Below are 21,671 nucleotides of genomic sequence, written 5' to 3'. Positions count from 1 at the left end.
AGTAGACAGTCTAAGATTAAAGGTTTGGGGATTTTTACTTTAAAACTAAAATTTACATTTAGTTTTGGGGATCATTATTGCCACTTGGAAATTATATGAAGAAATAAGTAATATGCAAATGGGGATTGTGTGGAAGGATTACAGAAACAACATTGGTACTTGAATCAAGTCCACATGTTCCAATTTCTTGATACTGGATATATAACATTTCATGGATCTCACGATCTCAATAAAACACAAAATAAATTTAAGCTCCCTCTCTCTGAGGTCCTGTGGAGAGAAAGAAAAAAGGGGGTGCCAGAATGGAATGCAATTTTGCTACATGGCATAACTAATTCTTGTAAAGCTAAAGGAAATTGGAAATGCTAATGCCAATATCTGGTCAAAGGGGGAGTGGAGGAAAGAATGGAAAAAGAACCAAAAAGGGAGCGAGTATGGGGGAGGGGAGAGAGAGACAAGAAGGGAGGGGAAAAAGTCAGAGGAAATGGCTAAGGAATGGGGAGATAGAACACTATATTGTTTTTTTCCTTTCTCCCTCCCTCTTGCTTATCCTGCCATTTCCGTGAGGAAGGCATGTACCGACTTTCCTTCCATTATTAAATGGCTGTGCAGCTAATTCTGGCTTGCTACTTTCCTCAGCTAGGTTCACAGAAAGGCCTGGGACTGGGATTGGTACTGGGCTTCCCTTTGCACTTCTGGCATGCATATTCCATGGCTTCTCTGTTGAGAAACATCTAAGAATCCCTCCCAGTCCTTCCTACTGAATCCTCACTCTGTTTTTAGACTGGAAAACCACAAGCTCCCTTTCTCTTTGCAAACAAACAGGGTCTTGAGGCAGAACAGTGGCCTCAGTCCTGGCACGCAGAAGCCTCACTGAGCCTTTGCCCTCGTGCTATTCATATTATTTACAAGGCTTGCTATCACTAGCTAGCCCAGGCATCAACACATCACAAGTCAATCCTGAGCAACCTCATCTACTACTAAAATAAGTGACCCATTTGAGACAGAAACACTTTTGTAGATTTACATTTATTCTAGTCATGGCATACATAGCATTAAGACAGCATTAAGTTTTATCCAGGAATATAAAGGAAATACCCTGAGAGTCTCTCTTTTGTTCCTTTACATTAAGAATGTTTCTAGCGCTTATTAGGTTAAAAGGGTCAGGAAGAAAGTATTTTAACTGTCAAGTGATGATGTTTCTGTTCCACAGAGCTACCTTCTCCAATCTCACCCCATTCAAAATTGATATATGGTAATTTTCATCATATTGACTTGCTGGATGGTGGGACTTCTATCAAAAATTCATACCAATTCACATTGCTTAATATATAAATCCTTTCTTTTCCTCAGCTCTTGCCTAAATAAAGGACTCCACTATTTTTTCATCAACTTAATTTCTTCTTCTTCTTCTCTGTAAATAAATTATAAACCCAGCCTGTAAAGGATAGTCAGATAGAAATAACTTGGACCAGGGCATTCTAAGTAGTACCAACAACCTGTGAATATGGGCATTCACTTCACTGAGTGAAGTGCTCTTGAATCAGGAAGCATTCCCTTCCTAATTTTGCACATGGATAACTTTTTATGATGGCTGATTTGTCACAGTTTATTTTTTGTTATTATATTAATGCTGTTTTAATTGATGTAAATTGTTGTGATTTAACAATATTTATTGCTGTATGGTAAAGCACTACAGGCTAGCTTGCCGGCAGTGTGTGAGTATAAATGTAATGATAAATAAATAAATACTACCCTGGAAGAAAAGCAGAGAACCAGTGTGAGAATATATTGACCAAATCACAGTTCAGAATTGTGTGAGAGCATGAGCATTTATTTTTAATAGAGAACCTAGATCATTCCACCTGAATATATTTTTATGTTTTATCCTCTCTCTCTCTCTTTTCCCCCCTCTCTCTCTCCTCCCTCCCCTCCCCCTCCATTCATATGCCACCTATTCTCATGACACTAAGTGTTGTAAGACATTTTGACAGTTTAGTTTAATATTGTGATTAGAGGGGTGCTGAGAAGTAAGGGAAGAGCACAGAAGACAGGGAAAGGAAAGCTACCATACTAATGGGAATATGCAGGATTTATATATGGAGAGAAGTAGATTAGAAGGGAAGTAGAGAAAGACAGAGAAAAGACAGGGTGGGGGGGTCGAGATAGGGAGATACAGGAAGGGAAAGAGAGACAAAAAGAGAAAAAGGCAGAGCAAATGAGCCTATGAGTGGGAGGGCTGGGGGGGCGTGAGAACGCAGAAGCAAACAAACTGCAAGAAATTCTAAGGAAGTGAGAAAATAATTGCTACCCACTGTTATCTGTTAAGTTATTTCACTGTTTTTATTCATCACAAGGAGATGGTGGGGGGGGGAGAACTTTCTGTGCCATTGGCAGAATTTCAAAAAAAAAACAACAACCCTCAAAAAAACCCAAACTCTTGAACAGGCCTGTATACTCTCCTGGCCTTTAAAAGGCATAATTGCTATGAATGGTCTTCCTGTTACTCAATTCTCAACCTCGATTAGGAAAGCATCACTTCCTGGTTTATTTCTTTGAGCAATTTGGGATGGTTAGATGCTTGAAACTATGAAACACAGTGACTGCCTCCCCCAACCTCCACCCCTTTAGAAAAATTATCAAAATATTTTAGCAGCTCTTAGAGAGATTTGTCTTAATCTTCCATTTGAATACTTATTTGGTTCATAAATGTTTGATTTCATATGTGCCATTGCACTGAATGTTCCCCAGATGATTTCTGGAGTTGGGAGTGTACGGCCAGTGCTGATGGAGCAATTAAGAGAAAGCCAAAGCCGAAGCCTCTATACCGCAAAGGGAGTTAACATAGAAGAACCTCCAAAGGTGAGAAAGATTTCAAAGACTATTTTAGATCAGTGAGACACTACACAGCAAAGTGAAATGAAATAAAAAAAAGTGACAACAGTGTTAGTGCAGCAACAGCAGCTTAAAAAGTCACGAGTATAAATACTTCTAACCTTTCTTAACACAAACAGCTTACTTCAGGGGATGGATAAATCTGTTCAATTGTACCTACTTATTAAAATAGGCATGAAGGATCTTTCTCTTACTCAACACTATAATATTCATAATATTTGCTTGAAGATTTGCATACAATGTAGGCATATTGGTAAACCATTTTCGAAGCAATTTTCCCCAATAGATTGAATTACGTTCTGCATTTTCCCCAAACATATACGTGCTATTGCACACTATTACCTAACATCCCTATTTTTCTGCTCTTCTTTTTAGCTTTAAACTGTAATGTGTTGATTTAAGTGAGCAAGAGCAATGTAGTTGAAGTTAGGCTCAAACTGAGAACATTCACATAAATATTTGGAGGAAATTATTTTTTTTTTCCTGCTTTACTTCAAAAGGTCTAGTGAGATTCCCTTTAGCACCAGTGTAATTCTAAGACTTCAGCTCTTGAGAATAGCTTCCTTTAAGCTTTGAAGCACTGCATTTCCCATGGTTTTCCTGCATTTCTGGCTAATAGTTGCTCGCAAAAATTCCATACATAAATCTCTCTCCTAAATGTGTACATTAGGGTTCCTGTATGTATTTGAGTTGGAAATAATTTTTTTCTTTTACCATTCTCCTATATTTCACCTTCAGGGTTTTTTATTATTCTCTTTAACCCATGCAATGAAAGAAAGAAAACGCAGAATATATGGATTTATATTCTGTCTGTTTATCTGTCAATCCATGCGCCAGCAATAGAACTCTAAAAACAGGACAGAAATATGGCTTTGTGGGAGAATATGACAACAACAACAACAACAACAACAACAAAGACTGGGTGTCAAAATGGGCTAGACCCAGGATGGGTTGAAGGGGAAAAACAGTATGGAAAAAAAATCCCAATGGGTTGAGTAGAGAATTAGGATACTGCTGGTTCCATTCTTAAACTGTCCTCCCCTCCACCCCTTCTGTATAACCCAGACTGGAGCTGCTATTAAGAAAAAAAATCCAGAAATTAGGATCTGCAGGTTTTCCCATCTCGGTATTCTTTCCAACTAAGTCAGGTAAAGAGGGTCTAGACTCTAGAGAACATACAGATAGTCCTCAACTTACAATAACAATTGAGCCCAACATTTCTGTTGCAAAGTGAAACATTTGTTAAGTGAATTTGCCTCATTTTATTTCTTTCTTGCCACCATTGTTAAGTGAATCACTACAGTTCTTAAGTTAGTAAACATGGTTGTTAAGTGAATCTGACTTCCCCATTGGCTTTGCTTGTCAGAAGGCTGCAAAAGGGGATTACATGACACACACACCGCCCTCAGGACATTGCAACCCAGTGATGGGTTCCTACCGGTTTGCCCTGGTTCGTGTGAACCAGTAGTGGCAGCAGCAAGAGGCTCCACCCACCCACCTGGACGTCATCACAGATGCTCTGCGCATGTGCAGAAGGTTCTGTGCACGTGCAAAAGTGCCGTGCGTGAGCAAAGCAAGCGCACACACGCTCCCTGTTCTGAACCAGTAGCAAAGGTAAGAGGAACCCACTACTGTTGCACCCGTCATAAATATGAGTCAGTTGTCTGAATTTCTGAAAAAGGGTCGTAAGTCACTTTTTTCAGTGCTGTTGTAACTTTGAACGGTCAGTAAACCAACCGTTGTAAGTCGAAGTAACTCTCCAAAAATTTAGCAGAGTGAGGGTCAGGACGGAAGCTGGGAAAGGAAACAATGAGTTCAAAAACATTGCCTTATACACTGTAAGCCGCCCTGAGTCTTCGGAGAAGGGCGGGATATAAATGTAAACAAACAAAAAAAAACCAGATCTGAGCTGGCTGAGAGTTGAGAGAAATAAATATTCCCTCAGTTGACCCTATGGATCCCTCAGAAAAGCTGCAGGATACTGGCATTTGCTGTAATCTAAACCTTTCTCCTTTTTTTCCAGTCCCTTGACTCAAAACACATGCAGCCTATGCTTTTCAACTGCATGTTTTCCAATGCACACATACATACAAACGTAAAGAACTGTAACAAGGGAGAAGAGAAGAAAGGCAAACACATGTACATGGACCCACAGATGCAACACATCCCTTCATTGCACAGATGCCTCTATGACTGCTGCCGGAAAAGGAATTGGAAAGGATCGCAGAAGCTAAGCTCTGTGTGCTTTCTCTACCTTGTTTTCATAATTTTTTGGCAAACACATGCATTCTCTGTAGCAAGTGCACCTGCTTCTTTTGTATGCTGTTTTATTCCCCATCATAAAGACAATAAGAGCTGTAATTTGAGCAGTTGAACAACCTATAATCAAGAAGAAAAACAACCCAAACCACCACAATCTCATCTTTAGAAGAAGGAAGAACAGACATGGTGGGTCTTGCGATCAGATTTGGGTCACAGTCCTGGGCACATATTTTTCAGAAGTCAGATCGAGTTAACAGAGGCTCACTTCAGAATGTATACAACACTGAATCCTTTGGTATTTTTGTTCTCACAATTTCCTTCCTTCCTTCCTGAATGGCATACTTAACCAAACAAAAAACTCTTTCATTTTTACATATAATCAAATAATAATTTTTAAAAACAATAGAATTTTTTAAAAACCTTATAACCATTTTAAAAGCACCATGAAGGAAGTGGTTTGTGTCTTAGGTTTTTTTTCCCCTGAAATCAAGACTTCTGCTAAAGGACGTGGAACTCATGGCTAAAGGAATCTTTGCCCAGCTTCAGCTGGTACACCAATTATGATCCAATTTAGACCAGTGTGCCTTAATATCTGTAAATTGTACTCTAATTGCAACCAGATTAGATTTTTATCATATGTTCCATGTAGAACTGCCTATGGAGATGACCAAAGTGTGATGGCAGAGACTTCTGGCCTTAGTGGTGAGCTAAGATGTGTCTAAGGAGCAAAGCTGACACTATGGTGAAGACCAATGGCAGGTGACAAGCCAAAGCCAAGGAACCTCTCCAGAAAAGATATGCCAAGAGATTGTCCACTTGTATTCCAGTCAGCTGCTCCTCATGAAGATACTGCAGGACTGTGATCAATTTCTGAATCTGAATGCTAGGACACTTGGAAAAGACAACATGTTCATACCCGCTGTGGTGGCTGTAAGGACACTGATTTCACTAAGCCTCACTTTCTAAAGCCTTTTTAGAATTACAACTATTGTAATGCTAAAAGAGATCTTCTGAGCAGCAGGTCTAAATAAAATCAACTGGTGAGTGATCCTGCATTCTAGAACAAAGTGTTAAATTACAATTTTGTTCTGTTCCCCCCACCTCAGTCCAGGAGACACATGAACTGACTCAATTAGCCAGCAATTTAGTTCATGGCAGCTATCAGCTCTGGCAGCAGACCAGCGAACGTCTGCCAAGGTTTTTTTATCTTCCCTGATACCAGCATCCCAGAAGCTCTTTACCGGAGCAACCAGGAAGTCAGGAACAAACAGCAATCCAGGCCAAATGCTCAGTCAAATAGTTCAGCTCAAGTTTTCTCCAGTCAGTTTGTTTTGTCCGTCACGAAGTAGTATAGCAGCCCCTCCTGCTTTTATATCCTGTGGGGTGTGGCTTCATGACTCAGCACTCTCTAGGCCTGCCCCACCCCTTCTTTTGTTGCTCCCGCCTCTCTTGTCTACGAAACCTGGGATCTAACCAGGACTGATTGTCCACAGCTGGGTCTGGAAGCGTTGCCTGGGTGGGGGGAGATACAGGAGACAGAGGCCTCATCATCTCCTCCACCTGGCCTGCCTCTGGCTCCTGGAGCTGAGCCAGAGAGGCCGGCCCTGCAGAGGGGGAGCCCCGACAGCCCTTCCCCCTCATTCTCTGAGTCACTTTCTGGCAGGGGGGCAGGCCCAGGGGGGTGGAGGGCTGGAGCCACGACAAATTTAAAGAACTTAAGAGTAATAGCAAAATGCTTGCTACAATTCAGTCTAAGAAAGTTTTAAATGGAGTAAGGAAAGGAAAGGAAAAGAGTCTCTGCAGATTTTACTCTGCTAGTATTGTCGACTATATGGGGTGGTGTTCATCTCCGTTTTGAGGCCATGAGCCAGCGCTGTCAGAAGATGTTTCCACAGTCATGTGGCCAGCATGATGTCAAGAGCATTGTTTCATCCCCACCAAAGTGGTACCTATTTATCTACTCACATTTGCATGCTTTCAAACTACTAGGTGGGGAGAAGCTAGGTGAAGACAGGTAAGAGACCACTGCCATAATAAGTTTGAAATGTTAGAGCTTTTGCTAAAGTGCTTTTGAAATTAAAGAAATAAAATAATACTTTCATAGGAATGCAGAATGTTTAGATTTTCAGTGGGGGGAGGAGGGAGAGCAAGAGGGAGAGAGGGAAGAAATTTGAAACAGACTGTAGAGTATTGGAGGGGATCAAAGACTTACAGACTCGAGAAGGACAATAAAAAAGAAAGAACAACTGTTCTTTTTACTTTTGTGCTTGATGAAATGGCTGTTACTAGAAAAGCAGTGAATCTTACAGAAATGGCAAAGGTATTATAATTGAGACATTTTAAGGGAACTTTGAGGAACTGGGGGAAAAATTCACAACATCAGTATCTGCTCATGTGAATGTATGAAAAAATGTGAAAAAGTTCTCAAAGAAGCAACAAAACATGAGATAGAAAATAATATGAGTATTATAAAATACATAAGGAAGGGAGGGACAGTATGGCTAATACATAAAACTATGCACTGTGCAGAGAAAGTATTTTCCATTGTCTCTTGACATTAAAAGTTAGGGTCACCCAATGAATTTGGATGGTGGGAGGATCAGGACAGAGGAAGGGAAATATTTCTTCACCTTGAACAAAATTAAGCTATGGAATTTGTGACAAGAACCTACGAGGGCCACTAACTTGGATGGCTTTGATAAAAGATTAAACTAATTCAGAAAAGTGAGGACTCTCTTTGAAATAATGGACTGGGGCCCAGAAATAAGAAAGTGCGGAAAATTAAATGACATAAACATTTCTGCTGATCCAGCATTTTTTCCCCTCATTTTTTTCAGTCTTTTTAAGAAGAGACTGGACAGCCATTTGTCTGAAATTATATAGGGTCTTCTGCTTGAGCAGGGGGTTGGACTAGAAGCCCTCCAAGGTCCCTTCCAGCTCTATCCAGATGGATGGATGGATGGATGGATGGATGGATGATGATATTCAAGTCCTATATTTTCCTGGATGACAGAAAAAAGTAGTGCTATTGGTTAATGCTTTCATCATTTGGAAAATTTGCACGTCTGATTTTATTGGAAGTTTCCAGAGATTAAGTGTTCCAGTATAAAGATTTTCAAAGATTTTCAGTTTATATGGTTGTCAAACATAGCTTTATTTGCATCTCTTAGACTGGCATTAGCCCTTATATCTGAGTTACCATGCACAGAACAATGCTGTTAGTCATAATGATTAGCAGCAAGACCCACAACTGAAGATGATTTAAAAGCATCAACTTGAAATCTTTCATTTAAATCATCTGTTTTCATCTGCTCTCTTATAGTTACTATACAGTTATATATTTTTCAAAATAATTACATTTATGTATGGTTGCTAATACATTTTACAACTAATTAGACATGTTTGATAACAGTGTTGTTACATGAATCTAGCCTAATATTTTTATGCTACTATTATTTTGGCATTTTAGTGTAGTTATTAAAAGTTTAAAAGCTGTTGCTTGAAACATCAGAACTATTCTGAGCAGAGATTAAATGGGCAGGCCACTGGTTTTATGACTCAGAAAAATGATATATTTGTAATAATAAATGGTAAATCATAAAATGCTTACAATGATTCAAAAATTAGTGGGCAACTTTGCCAATCCTTTCCACTTGCTAAACAGCCATTTGCTACCCCGCAATATCATTATTAGTGAAAATGTATCATCAGTTTTCAGCTTTGAATTTATCTGCCCATATGTATAGAAAAGACGCCTTTCATTCTTTGATACCATTATTTCAGAACCTAGAACTTGATGATCATACCCAAAGAGTTGAGAATGATACTATAATGTCACTGTTGCCTGATGTGGATACATTCAGCCCATTATTATTTTTGGCCAAATGGTATCAGCTGTGTTTAAAAATGTTGTTTCTCCAGTTTTGATGCACATCAAGTGGAGAAGAGCCAAAGTCATCGATCACTGAAAGCCCTCTGTGGTTCATTTCTCTCACACCCTACCTTTCTCCCTCTGTCACAAGGTTCCTGTGAAGATGACACAAGAGATGAGGAGAAGCTCTATATCAAGATATAAGTGGTGAAGAAGCTGATAATCAGGACCCTTACTATATATAAATCAACTATTGAGCTTATTTTCACTGAGTTAATGGAACCTTGTGCCACCTTATTTGAACATCAGCAGTAGCAATCAGAGAATGGCAACAGGCAAATGGTAGGATCTTGGCCAGGAAGAGTAAGGACGGAGAGTAAAAGACTTCAGTTGAGTTTCAGTCTTATTGGAGCAAGCATTTAATTCTCTTGAAAGTCTTGCAATTGTTGCTGTACTTTTACAGGAAGCCAGATGGGTCCTGCTCAAGGCCTCAACAAAGCCAGATGTGGAAGGCAAGACTCAGAGAAACCTGCCAAACACTGAAGCAAATAGAGCAGGTCATAATGCATCAGAAGCAGAGAGTGGCAAATACACAACTGAAGGGTGCTTGTAATCTCTCCAGAAGATCTACTTGGTCAGGAGAGCAAAATAAGGAAAAGTTTTATACCAGAAGGATCTTCTAATACCAGTGGAGAGGCATTATCTAGAATTTCTTCTGCATTCTATAAACGTAGTAAGTGAAATAAAAGAAAGAACTGAGTAAGAGGAAGTTATAAACATAGGAAGCAGAGGGAAGGATGATTCAAGCATATTGATTAGTTACAAAAAGGCAAAATATATGTGTGAATAGGAAGATGACCCAAGCTGCAACTCCTAATTATAGAAAAAGATGTGTCACTGATGAGCAGTTCCTAGACATTAAGAAAGGACAAAATACTAATTTTTGTTTTGCATCATTTCCCAATTTTAAAGCATTATACTAGTTTTGCACATTATTTGTGACTATGTTAATATGTTATTGTTAATAATATTAATGCTATTAATTGTTAATTAATGGAGATCCTAAGTTCTTCGGAATACCTCAGTGCATATGAAGGCCAATGCCAGTTAAAGAATTAGCAGCAGTGACTTCATATTAATAATGTTAACACAATTGTTAATAATATTATTATGGCTGAGGCATTCATGGTTGCCAAATTCCAATCTAGGGAATTACACTCTGCCCTAACAGCCCTTAACTCCCAAAGTTTCATCCATCCTCTTGCTTTGCCTATTTAAATAAGCAGAATTCCCAATCTGGAAGAATCAAATGAGTTGTGAAATGAATTGCTTCATTTGAGATCTGAAGATTTTAGGCATGGGCTTGTGCTCAATGATCTCCAAGATCCCTTCCATGCTTTACATTACATTCTTTTAAAATGATTTCATCCAATAACCTATCAAGTAAGCTGAACAACCTGGATCTTCTCCTTTCCATCTTTGGTCAGTGGAATATATTATTATTATTATTATTTATTATATTTGTATACCGCCCATCTCCCGAAGGACTCAGGGCGGTTCACAGTCAAAAACAACAGAAAAACATATAATACATAAAAAGCTAAAAGAATAGACAGTTAAATTCAATTGATGCTCTAACTTTTAAATACAAATTTAAAACCTCATTTAAACCCTTTTTTTTAAAATCCCAAGTTTAAAACTACGTTCAAGCTAGTCCTGCTCTTCGAAACAGCAGCGTCTTCAGCTCACGGCGGAAGGACTTGAGATCGGGGAGTTGACGAAGCCCCAGAGGAAGCTCGTTCCAGAGGGTAGGGGCCCCCACAGAGAAGGCCCTCCCCCAAGAGGTCGCCAGCCGACATTGTTTAGCTGACGGTATCCGGAGGAGGCCCTCTCTGTGAGAGCGCACTGGTCGGTGAGAGGCTAATGGTGGCAGTAGGCGGTCCCGTAAATATCCCGGTCCTAGGCCATGGAGCGTTTTAAAGGTGATAACAAGTACCTTGAAGTGAACCCGGAAGACCACTGGGAGCCAGTGCAGATTACGCAGGAGGGGTGTCACATGGGAGCCAAAAGGTGCTCCCTCTATCACCCACGCAGCCGCATTCTGGACCAGTTGGAGTCTCCGGGTACCCTTCAAGGGGAGCCCCATGTAGAGAGCATTACAGTAGTCCAGGCGGGATGTAACCAGGGCATGAGCAACCGTGCATAAGGCAGCCCGATCCAGAAAGGAACGTAACTGGCGTATCAGGCGAACCTGATGAAAAGCTCCCCTGGTGACGGCTATCATATGATCTTCAAAAGAAGAAAATCTTCATATGCCTGTAGATGTGTCTTCTTAGGGACACCACTGCCTCTATGCTTTATGGCATGTGTAATCCAAAGCCAATGTGATCGCTGACAGCAGCTTTTCAAATGTATGTCAAAATCCATCCAGGTTGACTTGAGTACAAAAGCTCTGATGAGTATGCAAGCTGATATTTCACAGACTCCCTGAAAGCTGAAGTTGCCACAGGCTAAATTGGCCTTGAGAGCAAGCTTTTACCTAGCATCTAAAGGGATCTGCTGATGGCGTCATTGGCCACAGCATTTAACCCGAGTTATTCAAAATAGATGACAATTGGAAAGGTCAACAGCATGGAAGTGGAGTTTACCGCTGAGAAGCAAGCCCAGCATGAACAGTCTGCAGGAGAACTCAGTTGTGTTCTGCCATTATCTGCCAAATTGTTATTATTTATACCATCAGTGTGCTTGGTGATTTGTCAAAAAAAAGAAGAAGAAGAAGAAGAAAAAGGAGGTAACTGCTTGAAGCAGCTGAAATTCAAGCTTCAAGGTTTGGGAGACAGGAGACAGAATAAGAAGACAGGAGACAAGACTGATAGCCAAAAATATGTATGTCTTTAGGCTTAGGAATTCACCTCAAGCCTGAGATCCTTTTTCCTACCATGAAGGGGAAAAGTTCAAAGAATGCAAAATAGTAATCCCAGCCTGAGCAAGGTCCCTAACCATAATAATAATTAAGCAGCCTCACTGCATTCTGCCAGCACTATATTAATAGTTTTGCTTCAAAATAAGCAATTCCTGTGACTTTCCTGGTAAAAGAACACGATCTAGAAAGTAGAATAAGTGTCTTCTCTGAGGACACCCTAACTCTACTCATGCATTATATCTTACTAAAATATAGAAGTAAAATGGGGTTGTATCTTAACCAGGGGTGGGCTTCAAAAATTTCAGCAATGGATTTTCTACCCGGTTGCTGGGTGGGTGTGGATATGGTGGGCGTGGCCTAGTCAACCTCCTGCACCATAGCGGGGGTTGTTTTCACCTTCCCTAGGCTCCGGAGGCTTTCTTTGTGCCACTGGGAGGGCAAAAACAGATTTCCCCCAGGGTCCTGAGGCCCTCCACAGCTTTCGGAGGCCCAGTTTTCCCCCTCTCTGAGCCTCCACACAGGTCCTGCACTTACCTCGCATCCAAAATGGGCTATGTGGAGACTCCTGGGAGGGGAGGGGAGGGGTGGGAGGGGTGGGTGAGCAGGGTGAGCCAGGGGTGGGATTTGGAGGTTCTCCGAACCAGCCATAACATTAGCTACAGGTTCTCCCGAACCCAGGTGAACCTGTAGCAACCCACTCTTGATCTTAATCTTCCCAAGTTGACTAGAGTGATCTGTAGGAGGCTTATTTTTTAACATATGTACATCTGGCATGTGAACACAATCCAAGCATTCTGCATGCTTGGGAACCCTGATCAGGCAGGTTTCTCGGGCATGTGATTTCTACTTCTTTTTCTGAGAAAACACAAATAGAAGTCTACTGAAGATGTTTGTCAATGTGTCTTGGCCAGAGACATCATCAACAGGGCCATGCATGAAAGATACTGGTCCTGGATACCCGAAATTCTTACAGCTATTCCTGATTTTTTTTCTCTGATAAATGCCTGAAAGGAGGTAAGAACAGAACAATCTACTCTACTGTTAACATTCAATCAAGCCTTGAAATATTCAGCATGCCTTTATTTATTGATTTTAAAGTTCTACAGCCACACTCTAAGCATTAGTCACAGTGCATGCACAAGACAAAAACTTGGGAGTAATTATTATTTTGCAAACACTGAATGGAGGGTCCTTAAGGATAGCAGCACATTTTCATTCTCCAACAGTTTAAAAGTGTGAGTAGGAATATTTTGAAGGGGACAGAGTCAAGGGTTACAAGTTCTATTTTATATTTTTACCTGAATGCCCTTCCCTATCTTGATTTTTTTTTAAAAAAAAGTTATTGGGTGGATGAAATGTAGAACATCTATCTACTAAGTAAGAGGCAGATAAACTTGCTGCTCAGCAACCATCCTCTGCCAATTCTGGCAATGTATTTATTAATTGATAGTAAGCTAGTAATTTTATAATCTTATTTATAAAAGTTCCTGAACCAATTGCCTACTTTACTCCATGAGCCTCAAATACTGGGAATTCTGCATAATGCAGAGCCATTCAGATGCATTACAAGACATAGTTTTACAAACTTTGGAGAGGTGGGAGAATGTTCCATTATTGCTGTTGATTAATACAGCTTTTCTCATCTGGTGGTCCATCAGAATGGAACTGAAGTCAGTAGGGAATACACTTTTTGTTTTCTTTCTCTAGCAATCTCTTTCTCCTCATCCAGGTCAGAGACAAATTTTCTTCTGTGCCTACTGCTGAGAATGTCATAGCTGGAACTGCTTCAGCTGGAGAACGTTCTTCCTATAAATATCCTACAATTCCATCAGAATCACACAAATTTTGAATGAGTGACTTGAGCCAACACTGGACCATGTGATCATTAAGCCACACAGGTGGGTCTTAAGACCATGCACAAGACTGCAGAGCAAAAGATGAGGTAAAAACTTAGAAAGCTACTAAGGCAGGTAGACCTATGGAGTGATTCATTATAAAGCAGCAGCATCTGACTTTCATGGCCTACAGAAATCACAATTATTTCTAAAGATCTTAAGGTTTCACTGCACTAGCTTACCCCAAAAATTTGAACCATCGTGTACAATGTAGATTTGCACTGAAAAATCAGGAATTGATTCAAACATTTCATTCATCTCTAGGAAAACTTGAGGGTATTAAATTTACATAAAGAGATTAATTCTAAACATATTTTACCTTTATGTCACTGAGCTGCGATTCCTCTGGGAGAGCCACTCCCCAGAGATCCAAATGGATCCAACCCTGCTATTCGATTAAATGAGCCTTGAAAATCTGGTTCTGTGTTAGGTCAGGCTATGGATCTACCTAGAATAGGTTATAGTTAGTATGTTTCTGGTAGGTTTGTTCTTCCTGGCATCAGCCATCTTTTATTTATTTATTTAAACTAATGTAGCAGGCTTTATTTATTTATTTATTTTTAATCTACCTGCCAACTGGAGTAAATATGAGTTGGGCAATCTTATAAATTCAAAGTATAAATCATTATAAACTTTGCTTCCAGTGCCAACAAATAGTGTGATAAACTAATGTGTCAACAAGATCAACAACAAAGCACTGCTATGGCAACGATCTTAGTTTATACTTCTAAGTATCACCTAATGAAACTGAATCTCACATTAACTTGGATGGTAAAGCATATCCAGATAGCTGGGTTTTGAGATCTCCAGCTTTGTCTTTTAAAGGTGATTCTCAAGCACATATTCAACTTCTGATCATTCATACCTCCAGATGGGACGTCACTCATGAACTGACAAGGCCTGAACCTAATAAAAGGTATTTTAAGTGGCCTGCTGTCCTTCTCCAAACGCACTGCCGACTTACACAGCATAATGAACATTTGTCACTTCTTTACTTATCAAACGCAAAACAAAATGTTGCTTGATTGAGAAAGTCGGAAGGGGTGTGCTCCACAGGGGTGAAGAGTAGGGCTTAGAAGGCCAGATGTAGACAAGAAAAAAGGGAGAGAAAAGATAGATCTCTGGATTGCAGGTAGATTGTATGTCCTCTCCCCTGTACATCACAGTTCCAAGCAAAAGCTGCTAAGGAAGACTGGCAAGCAACCCCTGGACTAAGCACCCTTTCAGCAGACAATATGTAAAGAGTAAGATCCCTCTCCAATGTGTCTTTTATGGAAAGCAAACAGGAAAAGGGAAGGAGAGGGAAAATCCAAAAAGAGAAGCTTCTCTTACCTCAAATGCTGTGCTTTGAACATCAAATTGTGAAAAGGCTATGCCAGATAAATCCGTGTTCCTTCTGAGCTTTGGAAGAGAAGGATATTTAATCACATTTAGGTACGATCTGTGACTCGTTGATCTGGCTCTTTGATGGATCGGTGCTCCAATGGATTCATTGCTGAGCTCTTCGTCTCCTGCAAGGGGAAGAGAGGAAAGGGGGAAGAAAAAGCCTGAGAGTTGGAGGATATATTCACTTCTTTCTTAGGTTTCCAATGGCAACAGGATATGCCACAAATGAATAGTGAGTGCATTTGAATGCATGTATGTGTGTGAGAGAGAAGCGGGGGGGGGGGGCGAGAGAATGAGAGAGGGGCACACAGCTGCTGAATCCACAGGCAGTGGAACCTAGCAGGGTATCATGGAAAGAGACAAGAAATGCAAAAAACAGAAAGACCTATGGAAGCCAAAGAGATGAAGCTTGCAAAGAGTACACAGTACAGTACATTTTGAAAAATTGTTCCTCCCTACCTTGCATTCCCTGTAAGTAGGAGGGCATCTAGTTAATCTCTATTCTTTATTATTTTATTCAGCCACGATGAATTATTCCCAGCCACATCCACAACTGTGGAAGCAGTGCTTAAAATTGTCCAGTTAGCTTCACATCAGATAGCAGGCCGATCTGCAAAGTGAGCTAAAATATCTATCTGGCAGATTTTATTTTGTTACAGTCAAGAACTACAGCATTGTATGGTTTTTCCCCTCGTTATTCCTGGCGCTTAACTGAGCCTTGAATGAGTCTTCCCTTTTGGTCGGTATCAAATCGAGGATAGTAGATCTTTCTGTGCTTTCCTTCATCCTCTGAAGGAAAAAGTTGTCAGCAAAACAAATCAAGAATTTCCTAGAAAGATCGTATTATGAGAGTTTGTCTCCTAACATATGGTAGGTTAATTAAACCCTTCAACACCATTACTACATAATTCTATGAAAGAGAAAAGGGTTGCTTTTGGAAAGATCATCCGCATCTTCTCCTTAGCTGTGGAAGCAATCATAGACAGCAACCACAGTATTGTTTTATTGATTTTTCAACTTATTTTAACATAGATGGCTTCTATATAAATGTTGCCAAGCTCTTTCACTTGAAAGTCTATGCAGCTATAATTACTAACCTAAGGAAATATATGTAGATTAAGCTTACATATATAAACTGATGATGTTCCTTACCTAATTGGGTAACGAAACATCTGCAAGCAAACCACCAAGCTCAGAGAAAACCAAAGAAACCAGAGCTATGTTTATTGTTAATGCAAAGTAAAATGCCACATCCCTTTCTATTGCACCTATTTCTTTTGAACAAATTACATTTTTCAATTGCTTTATCTGACTGGCAGGGTTCATTCCATACTATTATATTAAATTTCCATTATTGTAGGAAGATTTGTTTTATTTCCCACATTGTAAGTGTTATATGATAGATCACAAGAACTGTGAATTTTCTGAACTAGTGTTTTTCCTTTTTTATATTTATTAGGTTTATTATCTATTTCGTTCATGAGCTCAAGATGGCATATACAATATTTGCTTCTCCTATTTTCCTCTCCAAGTCAAACATATAAGGTAGGTTGGGTTAAGAGAAAGTGAATTGTCCAAAGTTACCTTATGAGCTTCTATGACTTAAAATCAGTGGTGGGTTTAAAATTTTTTTTACTACCGGTTCTGTGGGTAGTAAATCTCCATTCCCACCCCACTCCAGGGGAAGGTTACTGCAAAATCCACATTATCTCCGAATCAGCTGGGACTCGGGAGGCTGAGAATAGGTGGGGGCGGGGCCAGTCAGATGTGGTATTTACCGGTTCTCCAAACTCCGTCGCCTTCGACAAGACCTAAGTTTAACTCACAGAATCATCTATTGTAATGTCCTTCCTGTCAAAGACTACTTCAGCTTTAATTGCAATAATACAAGGGCAACCAATAGATTTAAACTTAATGTTAACCGCTTTAATCTAGATTGCAGAAAATATGACTTCTGCAACAGAATCATCAGTGCTTGGAATACTTTACCTGACTCTGTGGTCTCTTCCCATAATCCTAATAGCTTTAACCAAAAACTTTCTACTATTGAGCTCACCCCATTCCTAAGAGGACCATAAGGGGCGTGCATAAGCGCACAAACGTGCCTACCGTTCCTGTCCTATTGTTTTTCTTTTCTTCTTCCTATATATATATATATGCTTATACCTCCTAACATTTACTCATATATATGTTTATATACTTTATAATCTTTTTGTATGATGTTGTGACAAAATAAATAAATAAAAAATAAATAAAATACTCAAAATTTCCACTACCGGTTCTCCAATGGTGAAATCCAATTTTTTTTACTACCGGTTCTGTGGATGTGGCTTGGTGGGCATGGCAGGGGAAGGATACTGCAAAATCCCCCTTCCCTTCCCACTCCTGGGGGAAGGATATTGTAAAATCTCCATTCCCACCCCACCCTGGGGCCAGCCAGAGTTGGTATTTGCCGGTTCTCCGAACTATTCAAAATTTCCGCTACCAGTTCTCCAGAACCTGTCGGAACCTGCTGGATTTCACCCCTGCGGTTCTCCAGAACTGGTCAGAACCTGCTGAAACCCACCTCTGCTTAGAATGGATCATTGTGCCAGGGTCTCCCACAGTATCTTCATTTTTATAATATATAATATAACAAGAGAGTTTGAAGGGACCTTGGAGGCCTTCTAGTCCAACCCCCTGCCCAGGCAGGAAACCCTACACCATCTCAGTCAGATGGTTATCCAACATTTTCTTAAAAATTTCCAGTGTTGGAGCATTCACAACTTCTGCAGGCAAGTCGTTCCACTTATTAATTGTTCTAACTGTCAGGAAATTTCTCCTTAGTTCTAAGTTGCTTCTTTCCTTGATCAGTTTCCACCCATTGCTTCTTGTTCTACCCTCAGGTGCTTTGGAGAACAGCCCGACTCCCTCTTCTTTGTGGCAACCCCTGAGATATTGGAACACTGCTATCATGTCTCCCCTAGTCCTTCTTTTTATTAAACTAGACATACCGAGTTCCTGCAACCGTTCTTCATATGTTTTAGCCTCCAGTCCCCTAATCATCTTTGTTGCTCTTCTCTGCACTCTTTCTAGAGTCTCAGCATCTTTTGATAGTGGTGATTTTTGATCTCAATATTTTTGATAGAGGTGATTAACATATCCTATTATATCAACATTCATTTCTTTCTCTTTCTTTATGTCTTTCCTCCTTCCTTCCTTTCCTTTCTTTCTCTCTCTCTCTCTTTCTCTCTTTCTTTCTCGTTTGTTCACTCATACATCCATTCATTATTAGTAACTGCAACCAAACAACTCTTGACAGATTAATCATTCAATACATTAAAGTGTCCACAATATAATATTAATAATACAAAAATAAAAGTGTAAAACTATACAACAAAATCCAGAAGCTAATTGTTGCAGGGTCTTTATGTTCTAGTTAAGGCTACAACAGCTGCAGTAGTTAAAGCTGGAGGAAACCTGTCCCCCAGTTGTGAGTCCAGGAGGATCCCAAGTCATGACCTTACTATTTCAGGAACAATGTCTCACCTCATTTCCCCCCTCCCCTTTATTTCCTACTGGAAATAAAAGCCATGATGGACATACAATAACTCCTTTCTGTTTGAATTCAGCTTTAGCCTGTTTACAATGCCCAAGCAATGAAATCTTATCTCAGAGTTTTCATTCTCAACCTCAGAGAGTTCATTTTAAATTTCTCCTGATCAAACTCCCTATGCTTTAGCCAGATATACTGTATGTTTGCCAATTCTGTTGAACTGAAATACATGATATGCCCAGTATTTATTCTGAAAATTTATACAGCTCTCCATCTTAAATTCATAACTCTGGAATGTAAACAGTCCAAACAAAAACAATCTAAAAGCTGATAGCCAATTAAAATAATCTAATACAAGAAAAACAAATAGGCAAGATACTACCTACCAATTCCATAAAAATAAACACATGTTTATTGAGCCACCCTAACATTCTGATTCTCCCCTTAAGAACAGAACCAAGTTTTTACAGTCTTTCAGAAAGCCAAGAAAGTGGGGCCCATCTGACTCTCAGGGAAAGGGAACTGTTCTGAAGTGCAAATATTGTAGCAAAGGAGACACATCGCAATTCTGCAAGATGGCACCTTGTCTGAAAAAAATGGACCCTGAAAGGGGACCTACCAAATTCAATGCAGAAACAATTCTGTAAGTACCTGGACCCTATGTGCTACAGGCTTTCAATGCAACTCATATATAGCAAGAGTTTTGCATAGGTGAACATTACAACTAGGTAACTCTTTGATTTAAAAATTAGCTTTTATATTTTACATAAATTTAAAAACTAAAAAAATAAATAAAAGAAAAAGTAGGAAATGGAAATATAAGAGAGAAAAAATGTGAAAGATAACAAAAAAGGGGGAAAAAGGATATCTAAAGAAGTGACTTCCACCCTTCTCTGCAGCAATTACAAGTATAGTAATTACTATCTCCTTCTTGCCAAATTACATATCATGGTTCCCTTCTTCCCATATACAAACCTTGTAAATCAATAAATCCCCAAATCTCCAGTTTATTTTTAATGTTTTTCAATAAAAAATCTATACAGGGTCTCCGTCTTTTATAAAAGCAATTGTAACTACCCTCCTTAACATAATAAGTCAATTTATCCATTTCTGCAAACTCAGCCATATTCATGATCCATTTCCCCATTATAGATCTTTCTGTATTCTTCCATCTTGGCAACTCTGATCATCTAAGTCAGGGGTCTCCAACCTTGGTCCCTTTAAGATTTGTGGACTTCAACTCCCAGTTGAAGGGACCAAGGTTGGAGATCCCTGATCTAGGTAATTCAGACCATGGTCCCAAAACCAAATCAGCACTATCTGCACAATTAATAGCAAACTTGCAGCTTTCTTTCCCTTTCCAATCCTCTTTCATGGACTGGAAGAATGCAGGAGAACATTAATGTTCTCACTAGTTTTTCAAATCTTCCGAGTGACATGGTCATAGCTAGTCTTTGCAGTATCTCTGTCCCCAAATAGCATAACAGAAGGAACAATTGATCATCAGAATTGCTCTGTCTGATCTGTGCCCCTGACATACAGCACACTTTGTGAGTGACAGGTCCAGAAAGCAAATCTTTGTTTCAATGTCTCATAAGAGTGCATCACATATCCCACAATTTTTATCTTTGTCTTCTTGCAAGGCCTTCTGCCTTTTATATAGCAACCATCTATCTCCTGTTCCATTTATCTTCTTGTCCTCCTGAAGGGCTGTTTCATTAGTAAAGGTCAAAAAACTGTTTCCAAGTTCCAGCAGCCAGAATATCTTTCATAGTACTTGCTTCTGGTTGTGGCTCTCATCTTCTCAGCTTGCTCCCTTGTTTAATTCTCTTCCCTAAGAGAACTGCTTCTCCTGTCATTTCCTTTTATAGTGCCTCCTTCTCTTGAGCTGATAAATCTTTAGCTTCTTTCACCTGAAGTGTGGTCACTTGCTACTCCAATCTTCTGAATTTTCCTTCAAGAGCCACTACAAGTTTACACTTGCTGAAAATATATGTCAAATTGTTCTCCGCCAGGAAAATAAATATACCACAAGCATTACAATTCACAGGTCTAGATGCTGTCTGTTCATCTTCACTTGTGTTTCTCAAGGTATCAACAGAAGGGATGCCAAATGATTGATAAAGGTTTGTGAGAAGCACTCCTTCAAAGTTACTTTATACGTAGTCCTAATTCTGAAATGAAGCAACCCTATTGTTTGAATCTGCATCACTTTAGAAGCTTGAATGAATTGGAAGAGGCTTTCAATTAACTACTCGAAATGCTAGTAGAAACTTCTGAGCGTAAGCAATTTGTGCGGAGAAGCTTCTTCTTCTCATCTTCAGGGCAGATGAAATACCATGTCAAGTCAACCTGTATTTCTTTTTCTCCTGGACAAAACACCTTACCCAAAATGCACTGGCTTGCTTTGGAGTAATAAGGTAAAAGTAAAGGTTCCCCTCGCACATATGTGCTAGTCATTCTCGACTCTAGGGGGCGGTGCTCATCTCCATTTCAAAGCCAAAGAGCCAGCGCTGTTGGAAGACATCTCCATGGTCATGTGTCCAGCATAACTAAAGCCAAAGGCACACAGAATGCTGTTACCTTCCATCAAAGGTGGTTCCTATTTTTCTACTTGCATTTTTTACCTGCTTTCAAACTACTAGGTTGGCAGAAGCTGAGAAAAATAACGGGAGCTCACCCTATTACTCACTACTAGGGATTCGAACCATTGAACTGCCGATCTTTCGATCGACAAGTTCAGCGTCTTAGCCACTGAGCCACCCTTTGGAATAATACTAGCTCTTTAATTAATTCCCCTTCTAAAAGCTGCCAGAGCTTTACAATGTTTTGTAATCCTGAAAAGAAAAGGCTGATCAAATAAAATAGAACAACACATCGTACAAAGGAAATTGAGCAAAGCAC

The 21,671-nt window shown here is 39.7% G+C and overlaps 1 protein-coding gene across 3 annotated transcripts in view; it reads right to left on the bottom strand.

The window, feature by feature from the left end:
* ELFN2 (extracellular leucine rich repeat and fibronectin type III domain containing 2) overlaps positions 1 to 21,671 on the bottom strand; it is a 208,846-nt gene that overhangs the window by 126,979 nt on the left and 60,196 nt on the right. For all 3 annotated transcript variants that reach the window (XM_058191291.1, XM_058191290.1, XM_058191292.1), the window contains one exon: positions 15,179 to 15,357. The gene's annotated coding sequence lies outside the window, so the exon portion shown is untranslated. The remainder of the gene's footprint in view (positions 1 to 15,178; positions 15,358 to 21,671) is intronic.

The sequence above is a fragment of the Ahaetulla prasina genome, chromosome 7 (assembly GCF_028640845.1).
Source record: "Ahaetulla prasina isolate Xishuangbanna chromosome 7, ASM2864084v1, whole genome shotgun sequence".
Lineage (NCBI taxonomy): Eukaryota > Metazoa > Chordata > Lepidosauria > Squamata > Colubridae > Ahaetulla > Ahaetulla prasina.
This window is presented reverse-complemented; position numbering and strand designations above follow the sequence as displayed.